We start from the raw sequence: 24,147 nt of genomic DNA, 5'->3' as shown, positions 1-24,147 counted from the left end.
AGCCAAAGAGAGTGATCTAGAATGTGCATGCATGAACAATGACAACTTCACTGTATTAGTTACTGGGGGCAATAGACACCATTGAATGAGTATGTGTACTGTGTGGCCATTTCATTTAAAATGTCTGAGCAACAACTCTGCATCAAATTTTGCATAAGCTTGAACATTCTTCTGCAAAAATTATTTGGATGATTTGGAAGGCTGCAGCTATGGGGAACTGGTCATTGGCAGTTTCATCATGACAACACTCCCCCACCCACTCATGCAGCCCATCTTGTGCAGAGCACTTTGGTGAAACATCAAAACACCCAGGTGACTCAGCCCTCTATAGCCCAGTTCTGGCACCCTGCAACTCCTGGCTTTTCTCCAAACTAAAATCACCTTTGAAAGGGAAGAGAGTTCAGACTATGGATGAGGTTCAGGAAAATACAATGGGGCCACTGATGACAATTGGGAGAACTGTGTGAGGTCCCAAGGAGATTGAGACGCCATTGTCCTATATACAGTGTTTCTGGTTTCTTCTTCAATAAATGTCTCTATTTTTTATATTACATGGCTGGATACTTTCTAGATAAGCCTTGTATATAATGTAAAGAAGAAGGTACAATTGTTTTTCTGTCTATTGTTTGTCACTAGGTAGACTCAATGTCACTACAAATACTCTAGCATCTCCTCATTAATATCAGAAGCAGGCACTTATTCTGTCTGTTTAGGCTTAGGCACCAGATGTCTGAGTACTCTGGGTTCCCAACTTTGGAATTCAAGGAACTCCCACCCAATCACAGAAATACCCAATACCTACATATCTACCTTCAACTTCTTTTCTGTGTGAGGTTCTTCTTGGGGCTTTGAGTAAACTGAATAAACTGGGACAGGATTTCTGTCTTTCCTGCTGTTGGATAGAGTTCCTCTGACTGCCTCTCTGGCTCTAAAACTAAACTTCAGGCAATTTGGAGATAAGCAGTAACCATAGGGTTGGGTCAGTATCCTGTGACCATGGGCCTGAGTTTGCCTTGAGCATCCCCTTAACTACTCAATATATCTTTCCCTGATGTTGTGACCTCAGGCTTTGGATCACCCTATCTAGAAGACCAAGAAGTGCTACAACTTCCTCTTTAATTTAGTCTTCATTTTCATTCTCAGTTACCTGGTCTATTGCTCATGGTTCCCTGGGATCCTCTGGATTATAGACAATTGTTTGGAGACTTGTGGTGTTTACTGGAAACTGTAGATCATTTCAATTCTAGGTCTTTTCAAACATGGCTATCCCAGGTTCTCTTACTGCCAGAAGTTTTGGTGGAGTCTTCCTTGTGGGATTGTGGGTAGTTGCAGGGGATTTGGTTTGTCATTATAGAACATAGGTACCTGAATGTCAAAGATGATGTTTTCACTGAAGTTACTTGATCTAGGCAAACCAGTATTCCTAAAGTATCAGTTTGTCCAATAAACATCATAGAAATAAAATTAATTAGCTTTGGATTAAATAGAAGTAATATTTGATAAACTTGTTAGGTAAGATCAGTGTCAAAATCTGTGACATCAGCAATACATGAGCTATCTTGGAACTCAGGTCTAAATAGTCAATGCATCTCTGCTATTATTGATTCTTCCATCCCCATAGAAGAATCAAGTAAAATCATTTCTCAGAATCCAACTCTGTTTGAACTGTGTCTGAATTTTTCACTCCCAGTCAAATGATTTTGATCCTTAGATATCAAAGCATATTATAGACTCATAGTACCTGAAAGTCACAAGCAGAAAAGAGAAAACAATGATGTGGCTTTTTGGTTTAGAGCTTTCAGTACATTTAGTGTACACTCACTTTTTCTTCATTATTGATTACATGATTGAAAAAACAAGATCTGTGCGTGTGACTTCGGCTTTATTTAAAATCCAAACAAAAAACTAAATACCATAACTCTGTTGGCTGGGCCCAAGAGTGAAGATACTTCCAATCCCCTAAAACTGCTGTGAATAGGATGGGCCATACCTGCTGTTTTGATGTTCAGGGGGCACCCTTATCCTAGGATGATAGAAGGAGCTCTCTTGTCATTTGAAATAGAAAGCAAACTTTTCAACACCAAGAATTGTAACTCATGCCCCTAAAAGTGGTTCCTCAAAAGCATTTCAGCCTCAACAGGTAAATGATGACTTGCTGGTGAATCACACTTCTTAACAGGGAAAATGAGCAACGTCACAGACCATAGCTCTGGGCAAGGAGGGATGGAAACCCTCCTCCAGTCACCTACCCTACATAAACTAAGAAACTTGTAAAATGTGAGATGCCAAAATGTAACACCTGCTGCTAACGTAACTGTCTATCACCAGTCTCCTGTAAATATGAAGTTTTGAGATTTAAAAAGTCTTTTTTATTGATGATATCTTTATTTAAAATGCAAATTGATGACAGTGAAAATGGGGTGAGTTACAGAGTATAGTTACTTAGCTCAGTGATGTCATTCCACACCAAGCCTTCCTAGCTATTCATTTGGGGACATGTTGCCACGTAGCAGATTTCATAAGGAGTTAGCCTATTAGCAAGTCATACAACTTGCAAAGAACCAGCTGGGGAGCCTAACCCTGCCCTAATCTGACACACCATCAGCATCACTAGCAGAGACTCTGAACTGGTGCCCACAGAACCACAGACTGTAAAGAACCAAACAGTTCAATGTGGAGTTGACTCCTGGTCCCATAGAACACGAGGCTGGCAGAACAGGAAGCAACCAGGCTCTAAAAGATGCAGATTCTCATCCCAGGTTTCATTCCTTCATGGTGTCCACTCTTTCCTTCATTAGCTATATGGCCTAGGACAGCTTCATAATGTCTATGCATCTCAGACTTATCATTTATAAAATGAAGTCTATCTTAGCTCAGTGAGGACTACTTAAGATAACACATACTGTGTATTTCTTGGTGTGCTACGTGGAAAAGAAATAAAATTTAAATGAGTGGTTGTTTACTCTCAGAATTATTACTATTATTATTAGTACCAGTAATAGTATTGCTACTACCAAACTATACATAATAATTTGGCAAATATTAGGTGCCAAAAATGTATGTAGAAGGATGTTGGCATTTTCAAAGCTTATAATTTTATCCTTACAAACATAGAGAAAAACAGGCGTGATAATATATACTAATCTTTTTACCTACTTCAATTTTCTCTGTTGTCCTCTCTTTTCTGTATCACGTAGACACCACCATGGTTATTCTTGGGTCTGATGACTAGCCACTTCTACGACAATAAACATGGTGACATTGCTCATCTTTGGCATCTTTACAATTTCTCAACAGAGCAGTCAAGCCAAGTATCACCTCCACTTGATTAGGAGGTTGTCTGTTACAGTTCAAAAGGGGGGGCCAAGGTCAGCCAAGGCAATATACTATTACCTGAAAGGAACCCCCCAGGTTCGTTATGTCTGCCGTCAGAGGAAAGATGTCTCTTAATACCAGAGATCAGTGAAAAGGAAAGGAATTTATTGTTCATTTGAAATCACACAAACTAAAGTTCCCCACAAATGTACACAGTCCTCCTAGCACCCTCCACATGGTAAAAAGGAGTACTTCCAAAGCCTTGTGGTCCTGACTCTCACCTCATGGTCCCAACCAAGACACCAAAGCTGCATGGTCTTAAACAGGTGTGTGGTCCCAAAAAAGAGAGACTCCCAATGGCTGCTGTGCCTCCGTTTATTTCCCAGCGCCAATCTTCCTCTGCAGCCCCATTTCTGGTTCCTCTCATAATTGGCCACAGCTGCCCGCATTCTGGGCAGGTGTGGTCCTGTGGTGTGGAGCCAATTATCTCCAAGCTCTTCAGGACCCTATTACAAATCCCTATTTGGGGCTCCCCTCTTGGCTGTACCCTGTTACATAACCAGTGAAGTATTCAAAAAGGAGCCAATCCCCAGAATGTTTGGTTCCTCCCCATTAACTCTGGTTATACTATTACAAACTGGGTCTTTTCTATATCCCCTCCCCCCCAAACCTGTGAGTCAACCCATCAAAAATATTAAGATCATCTGTAACTACTTTCGCCAGTCCTAAGTCAGTCTTGAACAAAGCCGTTCTGTAGGGGCGTCAAGTATGTTCAACACTGGGATACGGGGCACACAAGGGTGACACCCAGCCACATAAAGACCCTCTCTAACTGCTAGCACCTTCTCATTTCACTGAGGAGACAAGCATAACACTCATGAAACTGAGGAGTGGAAGTTATATTGGAAGCAGCATAAAAAACAGATATACATTTGCATTTACTACAAAAAGGAGGGAACACTGGAAGAAACTGGATCTTGCATTAGTACTTGGTTCTACATGGACCAGATGGCCACGTTTGTATAATTACTATTTCCATCTTCAGTTTCAAGCTTCTCATAGAAGGCTTTGGTGTATCCCTTAGACCTAAAAGCATAACAAGCATTGTAGCTGAATGGCTTTCCCTACATAGACCTAGTCCCAGCTTAGGGGTAAAATTTTATCTTAAAATCAATAAAGGTATCTGCACATATGAATAGCCCATGGACACAGACAACAATGTGGCGAAGGCTGAGGGAGGGGGGCAGGAGTGGAGTGGAGGGGGGCAAAAGCGGGGAAAATTGGGCACATCTGTAACAGTGTCAACTATTTAAGAAACGAATAGGGTAAGTCTATTAAATAAATGCTGTTTGGAGCTGGGATGCATTATTTGGACTTCCTGTTAGAAATACTAGGGTTTGGGTTTGGGTTGGTTAAGGTGCCTTTGCTTTTCAGTGAGCATCATATATCTGTGAAATGTGGAAGAGTAGAGTGAAATAAACCACGGAGAAAATGTCTGTAATATATTTGAAAGATGACACCCCATCAAGAAAAGCCAGCCTATATTAAGGTTGTTATGGATTGAATTGGATTCCCTCCCTATATTAAGGCAGTTATGGGTTGAATTGTGTTCCCTCCCCCCACCAGAAAAAATCATGTGTTGATGTCCTAGCCCCCAGTACTGCAGAACGTGACCTTATTTGTCTACAGGGTTGCTGCAGATAGAATTAATTAACATGAGGTCATACTGAAATAGGACCCTAGGGCCCTTTCCTCAATATAACTGCTGTCCTTACATAAAAGGGACATTTAGACAGAAAAGCAAATGGTGAGAATGCCATGTGAAGATGAAAGGACAATGCTTTTACGAGCCAAAGGATGCCAAAGATGGCCAGCAACTCCCAGAAGCTAGAGTTGCATAGAATAGCTTCTCTTTCAAGCCCTCAGAAAGAACCAACTCTACCTACTACCTTACTTAATCTTGAGCCCTCATAGGCCCCACAACTCTGAGATTACATTCCATTGTGTTGTTGGTGAAACCACTGTATGTTTGTAATACTTTGTTGTGGCAGCTCTAGAAAACTAATACAAAGGAAAATGGAACTTGTCAGGAATTGTTAAAGGCCACTTACATCATTGGATTCCTTTACACAGTAAATTGTGTGCATAAGAAAAATGTTTGAAAGCAAAACCTCGCAAAAAGTGAAAACTGCTACGTGCATTCAAAGCTATTTTACCCCTGGGGTTTAGATTTTGCTCAGGAGAAAGTTTCAGATTTTTATTTCGGTTGAGGGCCTTTTCCCAATTTGTTATGTATTAGAATTCCAACAGGTAGAACTCATTGAGGGGAATTATTTTCTTCAAAGATATGTGATTCATTCATCCACATGTCTGAGCTATTTAGAGGAAATTATCTATGGGATTGTATCATCAATTTACAAGCTGCTGCAATTGTTTTTTGTGTCAATATGATTTTAAGCCATGTAAGAGCATTAGTTGAAAAAAATACATGTTTGAAAAAGTGACTAACTCATTTCATTTTGTTAAAAATGTGATTCAAATATTATTTGGCTCTTTATCTGTAGCTGGTCCCATACACGGGGTTGAAAACAGAAGCAGCCCTCTCCTAGTGTTTTTGAAGGCTGTAATTCACCCCTAAATCTTCCAGTAGAGATTGTCATAGAGCCAAATACGATGCAAATGTGAGCCCAGCTATGCACGACTTAGATACGCTGAGAGAAACAGAGATTCAGGCTCCTTTCCTGTTAACTGCTCAGAAAACCTGATTATGGCACCTGAGTCTCTGAATTCCTCACGGATCTTAAGGTATATATCTCCAGATTCCATAAGGAACTCAAGTAATTCCCAAGTTGTATAAGGAACAATTTTTCTTCTTGCTATAATCCAGGCATTGGGATTTGATAGCCAATAGGGTTTCTATCAAAACCAGAAAAGTACTAAACATATTTAGATTCGTGTCTATCTATGTCTATTTATCCTCTAGCTAGCGAGCTAGGTACCTATCTAATCTCATTTATCATAAAGTTTCAATGTCCAGAACAAGTAATTATGAAAAAGGCAAATTAAGAGTAAAGGCAAACTTCCATGGAGCAAATTTAGTCAGAGGCTGACATTTAGGTCAAGCAAAATCAAGGGAAGCAACACCTTTATTTGTCTGATAAACATTTTTTTTTTGACATTTCCTTAAGCTGAGAGGCTATTTGAGTATATGGGAGAAAAGTAGATATTTTCTCTTTTGAAAATAAATACTTGTAGCATGGAAAGTCAAATTTCCTATGTCCGTATTTGTGGACCTAGCTCTGCAATAAAGAAATGAACAAAAGTAGAATCGTTGATAATGTTTTTAGGTATTTACATGCATTGTTTGTTTAGTACACACAGAATACTTTTGGTTTTATAGCTGTGATTAAAACCATTCTGTAGATGAAGAATAGGAAGAAAAGATTAATCATATGGTCATAGAGTAGATAGGGGAATTAGGACTTAAAATCATGGATAAATTGATTTAAAAATAGGACACACATATAAACAATGAAATGCTATCTGGCCATTGGAAAAAATAAATCTGGTTATTTGTATCAACATAAATGATCCGGGAGGATGTTTTGCTACGTGAAATAAGCCAGACACAAAAAGACAAGTATTGCACGATTTCATTTATATGTGAAATCTAAATAAGTCTCACTCACAGAAGCAGAGAGTAGAATGATGGTTGCCAGGGGCTGGGGAGGCGGTAGGGAGAACTGGGAGATAGTGGTCAAAGGATACAAACTTTAAGTTATAAGATGAATAAGTTTTGGGGTCTAACGTGACTATACATTTTGGGGCATGGTGACTATAGTTAATAAATACTGAATTGTATATTGAAATGTTGCTAAGAGAGTGGACCTTAAATGTCATCACCACACACATATAAATGGTAACTTTGTGAGGTGACGGATGTGTTAGTTTGAGTGTGGTCATTTTTCACAATGTATTCATATATCAAAACATCACATTGCACACCTTAAATGTGTACAATTTTTATCTGTCAATTGTATTTCAACAAAGGTAGGGGAAAAATAACTCAAGGAGTTGTATTCAAAGTTCTGAGGACTGACCTCTGTGCCGCTGGGCCCCTCTCCCGCTGCACAGGCCTCATAAGAAATGTAGAGAGCGTCTGTAGAAATATGATGCAGAGGGAAAATGACAATGGTGAACTGAAAAAGCCACTTAGTGTCTCATTTTTCCTGCCAAAATCTAAAAGAGTATCTGCCAAGGACTAAATCAGATACACAAGTGAAAGTAGAACTTGATGGTAGAACCCTTTGAAGAGTTCTAATGTCCTGTAATTATGCTTCTCTGGCAGAATGGTACCAGTTCCCCTCCAAAACAATAGTTGCCCTCTTAGAAAAACCAAGAAATATATTTATAACTTGCATTCCGAATGAAGGGAAATTGGCAAGTGATATTTTTATACCCCATTTACGTACGTTTGCTGTCTCTCAAAGCAGAGGTAGTATTTCTTAACATTGCGGTAATTAATACATGATGTGGAATGTCTTATTTTATTCAAGTATAGTATGAAGCTCCTGCCAAGATGCAATAAAAGGAAATTAAAATCACCAGAGTGGCATAATATATGGCATTTTCCCTCACTGAAGCACGCTTCTAAATAACATCCAGTCAGTGCAGTGCCATTCAGGCCATTTGGGAATTACACATTTTGTTATTAATGAATTGTTTGCCTGAGATGAATTGAACCAGCAAAGACTATGCAAGTTAGCTGTGTCTGGGAGGGTGTGGGATTCACATTTTTTGAGGACGAATTAACCCATGGCAGGGGAACATGGTAGGTGACAAGAACTGGGGAAAGGTCCACTCCCAGCTGCCCACTTTTCTTCCCAAACCTTTGCAAATACAAATGGCCTTCTTCAAAGTGCATTTCCTGAAGACCAAACTCAAAAATTGTGGTTATAGGGTCTAGATTGCAGAATGTGACCAGGGTCTTAGGCTTCTGCCACTACCAGCATCTGGAAGGGTCGTTATCTCAAACATATGTGGTGATTAATTAGGTCTTTTTCTCTATCAACAACTCTTGCTCCTAAATATTTCCTTACCTATATTCAAAAAATCTGGATAGAGTCCAGATTTTTCTTCCATGTAAATTCATGTGGGGTTTTGACTTATTTTTTAATTTTTTAATTACAGTTGGCATTCAAAATGATACTAGTTTCAGGCATACAGTATAGTGGTTAGACCATTACATAACTTGCAAAGTCATCCCCCCATTATGTCTAGTCTTGTGGAAAAATGCAGAATAAGTGTGATTAGGAGAATATGTGAAGAAACAAAGATAAATATTTATTCAGTTCCTCTGCCCTTTTTTTCAAAGATATTATTTATTTATTTCTAGAGAGAGGGGAAGGGTGGGAGAAAGAGAGGAAGAGAAACATCAATGTGTGGTTGCCTTTTGTGCGCCCCCTACTGGGGACCTGGCCTGCAACCCAGGCATGTGCCCCAACTGGGAATCAAACTGGCAACCCTTTGGTTTGCAGCCTGTGCTCAATTCACTGAGCTAAACCAGCAAGGACTCCTCTGAATATTTTTAATATAATTATTTTTACTATTGAATTATATCAGTTCTTTATAAATTTTGGATATTAACCCCTAATAAGATATATGATTTGCAGCGTCCTACAAATCAGTAAAGTTCTATGGCTTGGAATAATCAGTAATACCTGACCGGTGAACTCAAGTACGCTAGTTTCATCTGCTATGACCATGATAACATTGCATATTCTGAGATCAAGGGTGAAAAAGAGGGAACAGAGGAGAAATTTAGAAGAGGCCAAATACAGTAGCTAAGGGGGAGCTTAGCGCTGCCTTGGGAAAAGCCAGAGAGAGGGACTCTTCACAGAGTTGGCCAAAAGTCCCTTTAGAAGTAGTACGTCCATGTGGGAGAAGAGGAGTTTAGTGCTTAGGTTTCCTCCCTCCCTCCCTCTCTCCCTCCCTCCCTCCCTCCCTCCCTTCCTTCCTTCCTTCCTTCCTGACCCCTCCCTCCCTCCCTCCCTCCCTTTCTCTCTTTCTTTCTTTATTTGCAATGTACAACTTAATCCACACCCAACCTCCAGCTCATGTTTGTCCCCTCCTTCTATCTATATTGCTCATAAATGCTTTGAAAAGTGTCTTATTCTAAATCCAATTTCCCATTGACCCCCCCAAAGAAGAGACAGCATCACAGATTTTATGAACAGCATAAAGTGTGAGGTATTAAGTGATGGCACATGAAAGGATAGGAAGTGGAAATAAAGAGAAAAGTCCTTGCTTGTATTTATGCTAAAGCATTTATTTCACCTTCCATTAGCCCCCTTTTTATAGGTGGAAACAAAAACTAACCACGTGCCTGCTTTGACTCTGTATGTTAGTCCCAAGGCACAGCCCTCTTCTTTCCAAATCCAGCTCCTCAGGTTTGCCTGCTTACACGCAGCTCTTTCCACCCCCAAGGAAAAGCACGTCTTACCTGCACTAACATTTGCACACTAATACCCCCCTGTAGTTCCAATTCCTGGCAGTCTTACATTGGGTTAGATTTGCAAAATGCTGTGAGCACCTACTTTCGCAGAGTCCTGTGACTGTCTAAGTCACAAAGACTGAGCTTTCCAGCAGGAGAGAAGTCACAGCTGCCTGCTGGATTGTTCTATATGCTCAACCTCACCGTTGTCTCCCAGATCAAGGAAGACCCTTCATGAGCAGTGACGTGACCTGGAAACATTAGCATTAATGAGACTCATCTCTGTGATGCCATCCTTCTCAAATTTAATGACTGAAGGATGAAAAAAAAGACGATTCCATTTTTTGCTTTGTACATTCATGATCAGAATTCATTTTTTAACTTGAAAGTTCTCTCTAGGGCACCGAGCCATGTACATGAAAACAATTAAATGGTGAGTCATCCTGTCTTTTCTGTCTTATAATAGTCTCTTTCTGGGCAGGCAGTAACTTAACCATGCTGTTTGCTGCCACATCTGTATGAGCCCGACAGCAGCAGGAATCAGGCAAGGTGATGACAGTCACCATGCAAGGCTGTCAGGAGTTGGAATCCAGTTGAAGCAAAGGGATTCCTGTTGCAGGGGGCAAAACAGACAGGACAAATTTGGAGTAACAGGCATGTCTTAAAGGAATTTGTTAGTAATCTCATATTGGTAGCCTCTTTTCCAATTGCATTTTGGAGTTACTCAGTTTTATTCGTATACTAGGGGGGACCCTCTGAAAATTGGAATTTATTTATAAAATTGTGTATTTATTCTTACATGTCTAAGCTTCAGTCACTTTCAGAGTACTCTCCACTTGATGCAAGGCCCCTACTGAGATGTTTTTTTCCACTGCTCAAAACAGTTTTGAACTCATCAATGTTGATGCCTTTTAGTGCTTCTGCCATTTTTTATTTCACCTCGTTCACATCAGCAAAAGGTTTTCCTCTGAGGATGTTTTTAATCCAGGGAAGTAAAAAAGAGTCACTGGGGGTGATATCAGGTACACAGGCAGTGTCGAGTATGGGGGCCATGCTGTTTTTGGTTAAAACTGCTGAACACTCAGTGCTGTGTGGGCAGGTGCACTTGTAAATCACCTGCCATGAAATGGGTGAACACATTGAAAGATAAGTGGAACCTAATCAGTAAAACAAACAAACAAGCAAAATATAACCAGAGACACTGAAGTAAAGAAATGACAGTAAGCAGAGGGGAGGGGGAGGGGAGGGGATAACGGGGAAAAGGGGAAGGGTTGTCAAAAAACACGTATAAAGGACACATGGACAAAGCTAAAGGGGGGTAGGATTGAGGGTGGGAGGTGGGGATGGCTGGGGCAGGAGGGAATGGTGGTGGGGGAAATGGAGACAATTGTCCTTGAATGACAATAAAAAATAAAATAAAATATTTACCTCTAAAAAACCAAACAGAAAAACTAAAAAACAAAAATTTGCTTAAGCCAGTGCAGCCTCTCACAACAATACTAGCTGGCACACTGATACAGATGGTTCCCAGAAGACTCACCTAGCAGGGGAAGCCTGTAGTACAAAGGGCACCCCCGTCCAGAAGATCATTTCATTTTCTGGCGGGTCCCCCTTCATATAAGGTAAGAACTTGAATCATTTTATATCTGTACAGGTAATGTAAGTCTATTCTACATGCCAAAAGCCACATACTTCTTTTCAGATATGCCTCTCTAGACTACATGTGTATCAAGCTTCTATAAGACCTCATCTTCAGCCCTGGCTGGTGTAGCTCAGTGGATTGAGCGCAGGCTGTGAACCAAAGCATCGCAGGTTCGATTCCCAGTCAGGGCACATTCCTGGGTTGCCGGCCATGGTCCCCAGCAACCACACATTGATGTTTCGCTCTCTCTCTCTCTCTTTCTCCCTCCCTTCCCTCTCCAAAAATAAATAAATAAAATCTAAAAAAAATAAGAAATAGAAATGCCAAATTTAATTTAAAAAAAGACCTCATCTTCAATTTTTTCTAAAACTCAGATGGATACATATGTCCAGCTAAAGGGATCTATGAGATGCCACTTTCAGAGATTTCAGCAAAAGAATGACAGCCATATACTTTACTGAGTTTTTCCATGATTCTTGGTCTTAATAGCAGTGCCTTGGATTTTATATTTTGACCAGCTTAAAAAAATCACACAATTATCCTTGGCTGGCGTAGCTCAGTGGATTGAGCTCGGGCTGGGAACCAAAGTGTCGCAGATTCTATTCCCAGTCAGGGCACATGCCTGGGTTGCAGGCCATGGCCCCCAGCAACTGCACATTGATGTCTTTCTTTCTCTCTCTCTCTCTCTTTTTCCCTCTCTTCCCTCTCTAAAAATAAATAAATAAATAATCTTTAAAAAACCCACACAATTACTATGTTATGCTTTCTGGGAGTCAGGACCCTGGGCATGGTTAGCCGGAACCTCTGCTCCAGAGTCTGCCTCGAGGCAGCAGTGCAGGCGTTAGCCAAGTCTGGGGTCTCATCTGAAAGCTGGACTGCAGACTAATCCGCTTTAAAGCTCATTGGGTTGTTGGCAGAAATCACTACTTTGAGTGTTTTTGAAATGAGGACCTCAGTTCCCAGCTGGCTGTTTGACTGGAAACTTTCTTAAGTGCTTTATCTCATGGACTTCTGCAACATAAAAGCTTGCTTCATCGAAGTAGATAAGCCTAGTAGACAATGGAGAGATTTTGCTAGCATAATAAGAGTCACCATCTTACGTAGGCTAGTCATGAAAATGACATCCTACTACCTTTGTCATATTCTGTTGGTTACAAGCAAGTCACTAGACTACACTGCAGGAGAGAGGATTATACAAGAACATAAATACTGGGAGTGGAGACAATTGTGGTGGAGCATCTCAGAATCTATCTGCTACAACAATTATGCACTTACTATTTAATTATGCAGTTAAATTAATGTTGTAAACTACTGATTTAAAAATATGAAAAGGGAGTTATTGGCATAAAAATTATGTTATACTTTGTAAAAACATGGTAAAGACAAGTTGCTGAAGACAACGATTTTGAATTATGTATGAACTAGGCAACTGAAAGCACTAATAACAAGCAATGATTACACCTGCAGATTTTTTCACACCTCCAATTTCTTGCTGTACTTTAAAGACATTGGAATTAGAATTACAGATGATCCATTGTGGATGTGGCTAATGCAATAAAGACAATGTAGAAATCCTATCAGCCATACTCAAAAAGGTCATGTAACTGCATCAAAATATAGGCAACATCAAATGATTTAAACAAATTGACATTTTAGGGAAAAATTATAGGATCTACATATTATGTGCTAACTAGGAGAAATTGTCTACTGAGGTAAATCCTCCTCAGAGATTCACAGAAGAGCTAAAGGCATTTGTCAAAAGGAAAATCAGATTAAAAAGTGACTTTACAAAATATCACAGGTGAGCTTAAATAAATATATATTATATTCACCTATCAGAACATAATGGCATAAAATCAGAACAACTAGCATCTATGTTCAGAAATCCAAATAAGAAATCAAATAAATTGGGTTTTGGCCCTAAAGTCCATAATGTTAAATGTCCACAGCTTTTAAATGTCCAAAGCTGTTAAATGTCCACAGCTTTTCAATATTTGGGAATAAAAGTTTTATTTTACAGTGTGGCAATTCTTATATTCCTGGTTTTTATCTCTATTCTTTTTTCATTTGTTTGTAAATCAGAGATACTTTCTGGGCTCATTTCTTCCTTGGGAACTTTGTCAGATTTGGCTACTAACATCTTAGCTTTTCAATATTCTGCCCTGAAGCTCCCTCCCATGATGCTTTGTGTTCCTAAGGTACATTTCCTCTTGTTACATTGTTGCAAATGTGATGATATTTTTCTACCTCCTATAATACTTTTCCTACCTTCTCCTGTCTTTTCTAGGTGCTAGCTAATGCAATGTATTTTAAATTTTGTTAGGGAATCACCCAACTTCCAGTAGTAATTTCTCTATCAGTCAATTACAATGAGCATGCTATTTTATTGTAAAAGGATACCTTAAAATTTAAAACAATATTATTCTTATGCTCATGGAACAGTAAGTTGACTGACGTTCAGCTGATCTAGACTGGCCTCAGCTTCAGGCTGTTGCTTCAGTTCATGTTGACTCCCAGTGTGTTGGTTCAGAACCCCGGCTGAAATTACAGTATCCATGTGGACTGTTCTTCTCATGGTGGATCATCAGACTGGGAGAGGAGAAGCCCATGCATGCAAACACATTTCAGTCCTCTGTGTCATAACTGCTCGTATTCCGTTAGCTAAACCAAGTCATATGGCAAAGCCCAAACTCAGTTGGGGAGGGATGTAAACTCTGCCAAGCCTGTGTCCATGAATCTGTTACTGGTCATAATAAAATGGAGACTAATTAATTAAGTTACCATTGTATTAGACCAAGATAAGTCAGTCAAAGTCTTTTCCTTGGGAATAAAAACTGAAGAAACTGTCCTTGTCAATATGACCTATATAATTCATTCTACAATAAGATTTGGACAAAGCCAATCTGAAGAGAGAGAAGATAAAAGCTGTTTTTACTTGCCTCTAAAAATCTCCTTTATCTAGACCATACATTACAATGAAATTAGCTCAAGTGATTCAGTGTAACTTGAAACCAAATGTGCCCAATATCACTGAGGCCAAAGCCATGGATCAGATGGCAAAGACACCAGCTTTCCAGGCTCAGGGTCCAGACTACATGGTCTCTCTGGTCTGCTGGACTTCTAAAGCTCTCTGGAGGGAGTCTCTGAGTGACCCACTGTCATGGAGAATGAGTGCCTTCCACACAATAGCAGGTGAAGACCACTTGAAAACAAATGAATAACTAAAGATACCACCACTCCATTATTAGATAAAAAGCTCAAAATGCATACTCAACAGGGAACATGGGTGATCATTTAAGTATATTCCTCCTGGGTCCAGTTCCAGCACACTGGCTTTGGGGTATTGAATTTTTCTTGTTTATGTGTGCAAAGAGAGAGAGGGAGAGGGAGAGGGAGAGAGAGAGAGAGAGAATGACCAGGGAGCAAAACTAACTTACTTTGTAGATTTAAATGGGCTTTACAGGTTGAAATGACTGTGTCTATAAAAATACTGCAGCCTGAGGTTGGGGTTGACTGTCATGACGCATATCTTATGTGAAAGCTTGTGCACCTGTTCCAGGGAGGTTAAGGAGTCACTCATATTGGGCATCTATCACATTAAACCCAACAACTTGGTGCAATATATAGATTGCAAAAATATACAGACCCCTAAAGTTGTCCTCCTTTAACTGATGGTGGTTCTATTTCAGCTTGGATTGGGCAGAACATATTGTAGACTTTCTGAACACTCCAGCCCCTGGGAAAAAAGCCATAAGTTTTTGCTAGCTTAAGGTACTTGCCAATGAACCTTCCTTATATGTTCGTGATGAGAGAAAGTTGAGTCTTCACTGTTTACAGAATCCTGTGGACAGATTTTAGAATATGTCTTTTCTCTTGGTATCCATTTATAAACTTTTATTCCTACAAGGGACACTTCACTGTTCTCAGAAAATCTCTTGTTCTAGGTTTGAACATCAGAAGGTCAGTTTCGTCATATTTTCCCATTCAGTGAAGGCAGGGAGTTTCATATAGTATCATAGACCCAGCTGATTGTGGTATGGTTAGCTTCTTGTCACCACAGATAGAATGGCATTGACAATGCATAAAAATAATTAAATAAGCCATTCTGTTCTGGGGAAGTTGGTTCCAAACCAAAATCCAATGGATAAAGAAAATTAACTCCACTTTATGTAGTGCTCTGCCACCTAACCTGAAATTAAAGATGTTATGATTTTTCTTCTGAGTGGACTTCCTACTAATTATTGAGCTAACATAAGTGGATTAAGGATGTGATTTATTTTGCTCACTACATGGTAGTTCTAGATTTTGCACATAAGCATTAAATGTCAAGTCTCATAAGCAGGAGGCAGGAACAGGGATAATTATGACTTTATTTCAGATATTAATTCATCAATCCCATGACTTCTAAAAAGCAATTGTTTTCAAGAGTGCACCATAAGGTCCATTGTGAAATGAAAGAGCCCTCTCATAGAGCCTAGTATCCAGGAACACCTTGCAAGTAGCCAATGACAAAACATGGAAAGAGGCCTCATGAAAAACACAATATAGTGAATAAATCTGGACTGCCTGCACTGCCAAGACCCAGTGCTTTCACAAAGCAGACAGAAGGAAAAAGACAGACAATTTATCTGTTGTGTTTCTAAGAGAGACATGCTTTGGCTGCTGAGGTACTTTACCAGAGTGAAATACCTGCATCCAACAGCCAGATCTGAAAACAGCTGTGCTCTTGGGTATCCAGCATTAGAACCAATACTACTTTATCAGGAGCATAATTTTAGAACTGTACTTGGAAATGATGATTGTGACTTGAGCGTGTAACAAGGCTATTTTAAAACTTAAGACTCTGTACAGACCCTGTTTTCTGCAAGGTATTGGCAGAAATAACAAAAGATAGACTGTAGTTTCTTTGACCATGGTCTGTCTCCTTGACTTTACTGGAAAGATGAGGCAGACTGCACCCTAAGGATAATGATCACCTGAAATATCAAAACCTCATGATCTGAGTGAAGTAGGCAGTGAGTGCATGCAGGAGGAGCCAAGTGAAAAGGGACCACTGTACATTGGAGGAATGAAGGAGGTCTCTAGAGAATAGGATCAGTTAGCCCATTCTCATCGGAACCCCTTCTTCAACTCTCCTGTTTGCCAATGTGGCCTTAGCATTTAAGTTTGGGATATATGTGTTACAGCTACTGCTGAACTTCATATTCCAACTTAGGACGTTCAGAAAAGTTACAAATGCAATCTACTGTTGTTATGTTTACCTTTCTGGGTGTTCAAATGTCTGCCCTAGAACTTTCTCAATTCAGTCTGAACACGGACAAACCTTCTAAGCCCTCTGGTCTTCCTCTTGGAGAACCTATCACTATCTGTTCACTACCACTTTATATTTTAATATACTTTTCCACTAATAATCCCTCTGGAGCAGTCTTGTTCTCCCTCCCACCCCCCCAAAAAAACTAGCATTGCTTATTTGTACATGAGCCACTGGAATTTCTATTTATCTTTTCCATTTACTCATACCTTTGAATGAAACAGCTTCTGAATGATACATGATTTTTACTTGTTTATGAAATACCAGAGAATCTCTTCACTCTTGTAATGCACTTGTCAACTTGGATTTAAATAGCACAGTTTTACCCACTGCATAAGATAAAAATACACTGAGAGCCTTTTACATTTCCCAAGATATATGCTGTGGTTGTTATCTGTAAGTAGTATTGTAAACGTTATTGTAAAATGTACTGACTGCTGTGGGGAGAAAAGTACAGCCCTTTCTGAACAGGTTTACAAGTTCAACTAAGAAAAAAATATATATATGTGTATGATTGAAATGGGAAAGGCACAGAGTAAATAGAAAGGATGTTAAGGAAAGCGAAATCACTGTGTGGAGGTGTTTTATCTGTGTGGAGGGAAGCGTGCATTTGTTCTTTGGAGCATGGCTTTGATGACTCAAGCAGGCAGCAAACTAGTCGACATTTGGGAAAACCTTTATTTTTACAATAGGTAGTTGATAATGGTTCTAGTCAGTCATTCCCAGATGTGTCACACCTTCCTGTGAAGGGTCATATTTTATTACAAGCTTTAACCTGCACAGTTATTTATTCAACAAAAGCATGTGGGGGCCCACAATGCAATGGACACTGAGCAGGTGCTAGAGGTATGATAATGAATGAAAGAGACATCTATATCCTCATGGAACCCACAGTTTGATGAGGGACATACTTTTATATTTTGTGGTGTGAATGTAGGTATTTCATTATGCCTACTTTAGAGGAAAAGTCCTGGGTCATATAGGAACTTATGACAAAATAAATGCCCCAACCTAAGGGTGAAGTTAGTTAAGGAAGGTTTTCCTGAAAATGTGACACTTAAGTAATGCTCCCAAAAGTAAGTAGGAGAGAAAGTGGATAAAGGGGGCAGACAGGGAATCAGTAAAATCCAAGAGAACTGTACTATGTGGAGGTCCCTGAGGCATGAGGGACCTGACACATTTGAAGAGGTCCACACTGGCCAGTGTGGCCAGAGAGCAGGTACGACTGGCCACAGGCGAGGCTGGAGAAACAGCCAAAGGCCAGATCAGGCAGTGTCCTATTCATTATATTGGCATTTTTTAGCTTTGTCTCAAAAGCAATGTGACCCATTGGATTTGAAATTTCTGGAGTCTGGAGACTTTAGCATCATATGCATATAAAATACAGCAAAGCTTAACTTTGAATTAATGTATGTTTAATTTGGGTTAATGTGAATGAAACGATACTGTGAATATCTTTCCTTTTTAGATCTTTCCCAAAAGTACCCTAAGAATTTTATCTGACACTTGTATCTTTATAACATTCATTGAGAGAAACCGTCTGGGACTACCTGAAATCAAGGCAGGGTAGGAAAGAAGCTAATTCCAGAAGGGCTATCTTGTGTCCTGTGTGTCTGCTCTGGGTCATTACCTTCTAAAACCCATTACCTTCTCATCCCCACTGCTTTTGTAACCAGAAAAGACACCAGCGCTTGGGCTGCCTGTCACTACCAAATCCAATAAGCAATGACAGCGACTGAATCTTTTATGGGCACTTAATTCAGATGGCCGGCGATCCAAGAAGATGGCGGGTTCATACCCTAACAAACCATCTTGCCTCCTGTTTCCTGGCCAGATCTTTTATAAGGGGGTGGGGGAGGACAAGCAAGGTGCAGTGAGGGCTTTGAAATTCAGGGAGAATTGGGTGAGCGAAGCTGCAGCCTTCCTGTTCTCCGAAGTTAGCTGTTCCTAAGGGCGGGGGTTGGGGGGGGCGTCACACAAAAGGCTCGGATGCCTCCAACATGTCCCCAGGCAGTAATCTCTAGCCAGGACCCCAGGAGGTCGGCTGCTTTTCTCAGGAGCCAGGATGGGCCTTATCTGTAGTTTCTGAAACAAAAGCTTAACATACACATTACTTGCTAGACTTACAGCTTTTTACCTTAAGCTAAAATTTTCCAAGTCTTGAGTCCCCTGTCACTTTGAGAACTCCAGATTCAAAGAAGATAGTCATAGAAATGTGACAAGAAAGTGGAGATGCATGGGGTATCTATGAGAAAGTAATAATTGTATTAAAACCTGAAGGAGAGTTAAGTTTTTATCTGCTGCCACCATAAATGCCCTCACAACTGATGTTTTCCATGTCATGCCTGTTAACTGGGATATAAATAGGTATTTCCATGTTTATTTGACATTAATCTGAAATTAACCAAACCCCTGGATGTTGCTAAAATCAGTGTCTTGAGGACCATTTCAGCTCCGAGTGCCAGGAATTTGGGAAAGAATTTTCCATTGATTCCATTGATGGTACTGCTGTCTGAGATTCATTTGGAAGAGCTATTTCTCTCTGCAGCCTGTCTTTTCTGTGGAAGCACCCAGCTCCCCAACATCTCCTTTCTTTCCTGGCACGTGCTCTGTGAGCACAGCATTCCCCGCCCCCCCCCGCCCCCCGCCCCGCTGCCCATGCCACCGTCCCCTCAGCCCATCCATCTGCAGAGCGCTTTCTTTTCTGTGTTTGATTCCCATTGATTTCTTCATGGAGGTGAAATTGTATAGAGGAGATTTTTCTCAAGAACTGAGCCTGGGGATATTATATCAAGAAGAACTCCTTAACATTTCGTTCAATTATATGACAGAACAAGTCCCCAGGAGCTATAGCAAGAGGCCAATCACCAGGGTTATTTAAAACTCAACTGGACAAAATCATGGTGGAGATACTGGCAGGAACTCCCTGGTTTCAGCCACAAGAGAATTAAAAAGACAGAAAATATCATAAAAAGATTTTTTTCTACTCAGCTCAGGTTTTCTCTAAGCTGAATTCTGTAATTTCTGCTGAATTCATCTATAATATTGGACAGCCAGTGTCTCTGCTTCTCTGCTGCCAAATTAATCAAGACCCGGAACAAAAGAATGGGGATACTAAGGAAAATTATTAATAATAAAGATGTAGCCCAAACTTATGAACCAAAATATGAACTTGGTTTTGGGGAACTTGAATCCTGATTCTACTTCTCTTTGTGATTCTGTGATCAAAGGAAAAAAATGTGTGGGAACAGGCAGTATATAACCTCTTATATTAAACTTGTATAATGATATTATTTCCCGTAGTGTCTATGTATCAATTTTGTGAACTAAAATGTATAATCAACTTTAAATCAATGTTTTTTTGCCATTTAAAGCTTAATGTGGGAGGCCGCTTTCTGTGGCGTGGGCTCAGCTCTTAGCGGGAGATGCACAGGACCCAGGCCCACGGATAGGTTCTCCTGCGGGGAATCAGGGCTGCAATGTATCTAGGCCTCTATGAGTCTTGCTTTTTGCTAAAACTCTCTCTCCCTGAACTGAGGACATTTACTGCAAAGCAGCTTCCTAAAAACCATGCTAAACCTTCCAAGGATGAGTGTAGCCAGTACAACTACTTTTGGCTTTTCATTTGCAAATATCCCTCTTTTGTGATGTGATTACCAGCATCCTCTCCTTTGTTTTCTGTATAAGGTAACCACCTAAAGCGAGCCTGTGAATAGTTAATGAGAACCTTCTTGTAATGTGCCCAGTAAGACAATAAAAGCTCATTGGAATGAGGGTCAAGATATTTGCTCCCCTTGAGGGAAAAGTCATGCTGTCCCTTTTCCTCCACGGGACTCCGTAGTCCGTGTGCATTTGTCTCATATTTCATCCATAATGATGCAGACCCCATGAGCCGGGGTCCACATCAGCTTAAGATCATTTCTTTCCTATCCACTTACTATGACTTGTACTACTACTACTACTAAGACTGTGATTATGATTATGGTACCTATCAGTCTTAAAGAACTTTCCAGAAAATTCCCCTAACCCAAAAGACATAAAACATATGCACTGTCATTTTATGATACAAGTATGTTCCCAGCACCATAGTTTCATGGCTTTTCACTATGATATCATCAGAAAGAAAATACATTCTTAAAATGCCCTGAATCTTTAATGAAAATCCCACCATGCTTTCATAAGTCAGTGGCCCAGTGTAAATGTAACTCATAGTTTATGAAGTTCTTTCATAAGCATCTCTCATTTAAACCTTAGAACAACCCCTGTGTGGTATATGATTATTATTAATTTTGTCACAGGTGTGCACAGGTAACCAGGTTCTCAGTGATCGAGGACAAAGAATTGAACCGAACACACAAAGTTTATAGCATAAAGAAAGAGGGAAGATTTATTAAGTGAAAGTACACTCCACCGGACATAAGAGTGGGCCAATTCTGAGCAGAGAAGGGACATGTGGGTTGGGGGATTCTATTCTTATAGGGGCAGAAATCCCCTTGCTAGTCTTTGGCGGGCTTTTCCTGGGCAGGTACAAGGAGTTGGATTTCAAAGCTACTGCGCATGTGTGGTTTCCCATGATTTTCTTGATTGGCTACTGGAGAAGGGAGTCCCACAATGTTATTTCATTATAATGATATTATAATGAATCAGGGGTAGCTCACAGGCGCATTCTGTGATTCAGAGTTATCCCAGACAACAGGAACAACCCGTCTTAGGGGGTCTTTGTCATGTATAGGTGTTTTCTACCTCAGCCCTTCAGGGCCTCTGGAGCTTCCTTCCTATCTCCTGCCTCAATTTTACTTGATGCATGAAAACAACAACAAAAACCCCCATTAATATCCAGAAAAAAGTGTGAGTAAGTCCAAATTCAAATCCAGCTTGGACTCCAAAGCCCTGTACTCTTCCCTTCTACAAGTCTTCCCTTCCCAAGCATGTTGAGGGCATCGACCTCCAAAAATATTCAGATGACAAATTGTATAATACTAATTACATTTTCCCCCCTTCCCTTCCTTCTCTCTGCATTCTGTTCCAATACCACACACATAAATACATACAGTATTTTAAGGAATGACTCAGAGAAGTAGAGGAATTTATTTACGAGTATTTTTAAAATTTTTTCATTCACATGTAAATTCCTTTGAACTGTATGCCTCTTGGTTGAAGTAATTAGCCCTTCACTTCATCACCCAAGACCTGGGTCTAATCTGTCTGCTCGCTCTGAAGGACCCTCTGGCCTCTAGCCTTCTTAATCAATTCCACCCACCCAGCAGGTCAGAGATCATAACGTATGTCTGTGATTTGAGAAAAGGGTGAAGAAACAACTAATTTTTGGTTAGTTTCAACTAATAGCAAGAGGTGTTTAAAAATACTCAATGCATTTCATATTTCTATTCAGAGAAAAGAGATAGATCATTAAAAGCCTTTTTATTTATGTTTTGGACATTATCCTATAGGAAATAGAAAGCTCCGATATATATTAAGCAACTAAGTGATTACATTTGCATTTGCTGAATCTCTGGAGGATTGATTGGAAAGGTAGAGAAGTTGGATTCAGGTAGCTGCTCCAGAGGCTATTTAAACAGGCCAAGTGAGCTGTGATGAGAGCATAGAGAGACAGACAGAAGACAGTGACTGCTAAGGAGGTTGAATCAATAGTGCCTAATGAGTACTTGGCTGTGGAAAATAGTGGTAAAGGAAAAGTTAAAGGTTATTTTAAATAATTTGTGATTATCTTAACCGAGACCATTTAAACTAGATGATCCTATACAATAACTCATCACATTTAAGGATGCGCTAATTGTCTTCCTCCTATATTCTCTGGGAAATGTGCAGGTAAGTATACGAGTGTAATTTACCAGGGAGATGTCTTAGTTGGTGAGGTAAGCTTATGAGTCACTAGCATAAACAAACTCTAAGGCATTATCACATTAAAGATGGTGTATGGGAATATAGTTAGAAGAAGAGAGCTAGGAATGAGAATACTAAAAAAATCAATAAAGGATGAGAGAGAAATAGATAGTAAAAAGCAAAACATAGAGGAACAATTAGAAAATCAGAACATCAAGATGGTCCTAGGAGTGAAGGAAGGAGAGAATTTCAAAGATTAAATGCCAATGGTATCAAATATACAAAGTTCATATACTATACAGATTTTATATCCTCCATTGAATTTGGGTATTAGTGGTTATCAGCTATGCTTGCAAGTGAAGACAAGTGAGATTAATAATGTGGGGAGTGATGGTACAACTGATTATAATGAACCAGGGAGACTGTGGAGGGAAACACAGAAATTGTGGAAGTGACTGTTTAAATAAGTGTGAAAGCTAAAAAAAGTGAGGCTGAAAACTAGATCCATAAAGTTTATAATTAATGCTATTTTTATAATATTAGAAACTTGTGAAACTGTACTTGAAACCAAAGGGTGGTTGAAAAAATTAAAAAGTGAAAATAAAACAGCATAGGATTTAATGCCTTGGTGAAATAATTAATTTTGGACAGAAGTGTAGATTTCTATGCCTTGACTTTTAGATGCAGATGGATTATGAGCGGAGCGAGAGGACACAGGACATTCTGAATTGCCCCAAAAGGAGGTGATAAGGGAGTAAGTCTGCATTATACAGCAAGTAGAGAAGGTACAGAATAGATAGTGAGCAGGATAAAGGAGTGATTACAAGCATACTCCCCCACCTTTTATCCTTCTCAACGTTCTAATACCTAGTTTGAAGCATTGAAACATGATAGTAGATAACCATTCAGATTTAAAAGGTAATTGTAACATAATGAGAATAAAACACCACTATCCTCTAAGGTCAAGAAACCAAACATACCAACTATTTACAGACCCTACTGCCAAGTAACCATAGAACTGAATGGAAGCCAGCCCCACGCAATCAATGGCAGCCCTGCCTTAAGTACCCATGCTTCAGACAGGCCAGGACTAGGGTGAAGCAAGGGCGGCAATCACTTCGGGCACAAAATTGAAGGAGGCACCAAATAATTCAGTAATCAAGATCATATTGTAGAGCAATATCTTAAAAAGCAAAATTACTGCCAAAAAGCCATACTAAACACAATAAAATATTAATGAAAGATAGGTCCAGACCTATAACACAGGGACCTGTCTCACTCTCTTCACCCTAATTTCCACCCTGCTTCTAGAAGTGGAACTTCCTCTAAACCACCCATCTGCCACTGTGCTTCAAAAAGTTAGACTAACCCTGAACTCAGGCTTCCTTAAAATACTATATCAAATCGGTTCCCGGAATTCTCCTAAATGACTGAGTTCTACAACCAGTGTTGTCCTTTGCTTCAAAAGCAATAGGCAGAGATTTGTTTCAGATGCATTTGATGGCCGATCTTTTCCTGCTAAGATTAATAGCAGGGCATCTG

The sequence above is a fragment of the Phyllostomus discolor genome, chromosome 5 (genome assembly GCF_004126475.2).
Source record: "Phyllostomus discolor isolate MPI-MPIP mPhyDis1 chromosome 5, mPhyDis1.pri.v3, whole genome shotgun sequence".
NCBI lineage: Eukaryota > Metazoa > Chordata > Mammalia > Chiroptera > Phyllostomidae > Phyllostomus > Phyllostomus discolor.
The sequence above is the reverse complement of the archived record's forward strand: the minus strand, read 5'-3'. Positions refer to the sequence as shown.